At 36.1% G+C, this 3,894-nt stretch overlaps 1 protein-coding gene across 3 annotated transcripts in view; it reads right to left on the reverse strand.

The window, feature by feature from the left end:
* Positions 1 to 3,894, reverse strand: part of LOC111439764 — a 23,933-nt gene that overhangs the window by 14,768 nt on the left and 5,271 nt on the right. The window lies entirely within an intron of this gene.

The raw sequence follows: 3,894 nt of genomic DNA on the forward strand, positions 1-3,894 counted from the left end.
AAAAAAAAAAAAAAAAAAAAAGTATAGTGGAGAGAATCCACCGCCACTAGACAGAGAGAACAAACCGAAAGCATAAGAAACTAATTGGAAAGCTTTATCTTCAAAATATTCGAGGAATTGAGGCTGCCATTGATCATAATCCATATAAGAATATTGATTTTCTTAGGATTCTTTTATTTCCACAGAGCTGCAAATAGAACTTTGTACATTACCACACTAATCCATATAAGTAACCCCACTAATCCAAGGATCTAGCCGGAAAAATATTCGTTTTCCATTACCAACATTAAAGAGTACCAAGAAATCCAACTTCTTTCAAGTTCAAGAAATACTTACCCAAGGACTTCTAAGACTCAAATTTCCTTTTCCTTTCCTGTGCCAATTGAATTCATTTGATCGACGTATACTGACAATTACTTTCCTTCATAGGGAATTGGGTTCTTAAATGAATCTCCATTCCCACTTGGCAATAAGAGCCAAGTTCCTGTGATGCAATGCTCCAATACCAAGACCACCATGAGTTTGAGCTTTGGAGGCTGAATTACATCGCACCAAATGATTCATCTTGCTGTCATTTTTTTCCTTCCCAGAGCTTTGGAGGCTAAATTCCATCGCACCAAAATGGCTATTCCTGCTGTCATCTCTTCCTTCCCAGAAAAAAGCTCGTAAGAGACGCTCAAGCTCCAAACTAACGGAGGATGGCATGAGAAATATGGACATAGTATAATGGGATACTATAAAGAACAAGCATGAAGTCATCTTCCCACCTCTAGATAGTGTCAATCTCCTCCATCCATCTATTTTCTTTTGATTTCTGAATTCTGTCGAGAACAAACTGCCAAAAAGAAAGCTTTTTGAGATATCCACCAAGCGGAAAGCCAAGAGAAAGGAAGCGTAGCAGTTCAACCTTGAAATTTAACCTCGAGGAAAACTGATTAAGCTTCAATTCATCCACATTTATTCCACACACGGCAGATTTTGCCCAATTAATTTTCTACCCAGAGCTTCAAAATCCACGCAGACGAGGCTTTTTCAATGTCTGACTTCAAAATCCATCCTTTCTTCTTTTTAACCCGGTATACTTCCCCAATCTCATTGGCAGCGAGAATAGAATCTAAAATTTTCCTCTCCTATGAATGCACTTTCTTTTCTAGTAAGAGACCAAACTTTTCATTGAATAATTGAAAAGAGATTAAAATAAAGAAAAAAAAATTCACAACGAGAAACATCAAGCGAATTGAATAAAAAGGAACTAGTAAAGAGAGATGCTGAAGGATTAAACTCAACATAAAAGACCAAAAAGTAGAACTGGGCCCAAAAACAAATAAACAAGAATGACTTAACCCAAGCCAAAAATGCAAAAGAGCAATCAAACTTCAACAAACGAATTCTTTGGAAACTAAAGGGAGGAATTTCACGCATCTTGAGATCACAGGCTTCAATTAGAGAAACAAATTGCCTAGGCACTGATGAAGGAAGAAAATGCAGGATCATTTTTACCACTTTCTTAAAATAATGATACTAAATCCTCACCAAAAGAATCTTCCATGAAATTATCTTCCTTCATCAGTGATGTTGAAAAAACTTCTTTAATACTACCCTTTTTGAACAACCCCCAAGACCTCGGGATTCCATAAAATTGTCTTCATGGGCAACGCAGAGAGAGAGAGAGAGTATAGAACTTAATTACTTGCTTTGGTGACGACTTCTTTCACTTGCAAACCACAAACATCAATGAGAAAGGGGAGTTTCTTTGGGATGTCTTCGTTCAAGCTTCTGGTTGGTAGACTTATCAAAATCATCAGGTAACTAGTACTGATTGTCCTCAAATATCATGCATAAAGCCCCTGAGTAATCATCTACCTCAACACAATTCTTGACTCCTTCCATATTTTCTACCGAGTATTCATCTGCCTTAACACAATTCTTACTGACTTCTTCCAATTTTCTACTACTGAGCCAACGCTACACACACCAACTTCAGACTCATTATCTGAATTGAGGGACGAAGAGATTAGATGAGGAGCATTTTTATTAGGAAGGAGAGGGACCCACCTTTAATCATAGAGAAACCAGACATAATTGTTGATAAGTAAAGATTCCACTTCCAATTGAAGCGATTTTTTCTTATTTGTGAACAGAGGAAATCAGCAAGCACGAACGTTATTCTTCAACTGAATCCTTATTTAACAAAGACTTTTCAACTCTTGGAAAATTTGACTCTTCCTTCCCTTTTTCCCGTGAATAATGACTAGGAAGTGCTTCAGTTAAATTTTTATTCCTTTCATTAAAAGATACTTCCTGAACAAAAAGCCCTTCGGAAATCTCTGAAATAATTTCATTCTTAACAGTTGTAACTTCAACTAACGCATTCAAATGATCCTTGGAACAAGTTAGTACTTGTGCAACATTCATTGTGTTCTCTGAATTCTCTTGCCGAAGGTCTTGAGAAGACGAACCAATTCTATAACAACATAATTCTATAACAACATTCTCTTTATTCAAGCTGGCAGCATTTAACGTTGCATTCTCTTTCTCAATAATCGTTAACCCATTTAATATGACTTCTCATTCACATCAGTCATTTCTGATTGTTTTGGATCTAAAAATTAATGGTATGAAAAATATGATTAACTTCTGGAAATCTATCACCACACTTGAAGAGAGAGCCTTTGAAATGTAACCACCTTGAACTGATTCTTAATATTCCACCTTCGAATTTTGAGTAAGAGGGTCCATACTTTCATCTACCATAACTTTCTTCAAACAAGAAGGATTAACCATATTTGAAAAATCCTTTACAAATAAAATTTCGTGAATGATAGATATTTGGAGGATCCAGTGCAACTATATTACCAAAATGGAGAAAAATGTGTCCATTGCATTTATCTTTAATTTCAGTTGACGTGGGATGAAACCACATAAGTTCCTTTTAACGTGAATACGAGCCTCAGCACAATTAATCATATTAATCGTTTCATGAGAAGTTACTATCCAGACCTCCAAAATACACCCCAATGGCCTCACAAGACTTGCAGCACCAGTATTCAAGAGGTAATTATTTATCGTAATCCATCCTCCATATCCCTTCATAAATCTTGTGCGCCCGTGAAGCTTTCTATTCCACTTTTCAAAAAGTAAATGACAGTCATCAAAACCTTCCATTTTCCAGGTGAGTCAATGATGTTTTCTAAATTCTCAAAAGGAACATTTGATCAATGCTTTATCAGCAAAGGGCGGGATTAATCAACACTTAAGTTTTAAAGTGATATTCCAAACCTTAGAAATTTCGTTCCAGTCATTATGTGTGAAAAAACAAGATACTACCCGTAAATCGTTAGAAGTCTATCTGCAGCATTTCTTCATCTTTCAAAGCCAGTAAGAACCCTATAAAGGCATCAATTCTAAACAGTTAGCTGCCATTGCAGAGTTCCTTGATATTGTACTCCCTCTGAAGGACCTGCAACTGCCATTTAATAACTCTTACCTCCTGCATGAGGCTTAAACAACTTCGGATGACGAGGAAATTTTTCCTCTGTCTTGATGACTTCAAATTTTTTAAGAAAATTGCTTATCGTTTCCCAAAAAAAGACGGTCCTTTCTTCTTTGACAATCCCAAAGGCAAATGGATGAATTTTCTGCCACCTATATAAGGCCAAACAACCTGTCGCATAAACCAACCAAAGAAACGTCTTACGTTTGTCAAGAGAGTAGCTCCAGATTCGTCTCTATATTGCTTGTTAAAGAACTGAATTAGCAGTTGATGCAAGAGTTCTACTGTGGGGCTTTCAAGCCATTGCAGATCGGATAATGAAAAAGGAATCACTGCCTTACTTGAAATGTCTTCCACAAAAAAAAAAAAAAAAAAAAAAAAAAAAAAAAAAAAAAAAAAAA

The sequence above is a fragment of the Cucurbita moschata genome, unplaced genomic scaffold, assembly GCF_002738365.1.
Source record: "Cucurbita moschata cultivar Rifu unplaced genomic scaffold, Cmos_1.0 Cmo_Scf00106, whole genome shotgun sequence".
In the NCBI taxonomy this organism is placed as follows: Eukaryota; Viridiplantae; Streptophyta; class Magnoliopsida; order Cucurbitales; family Cucurbitaceae; genus Cucurbita; species Cucurbita moschata.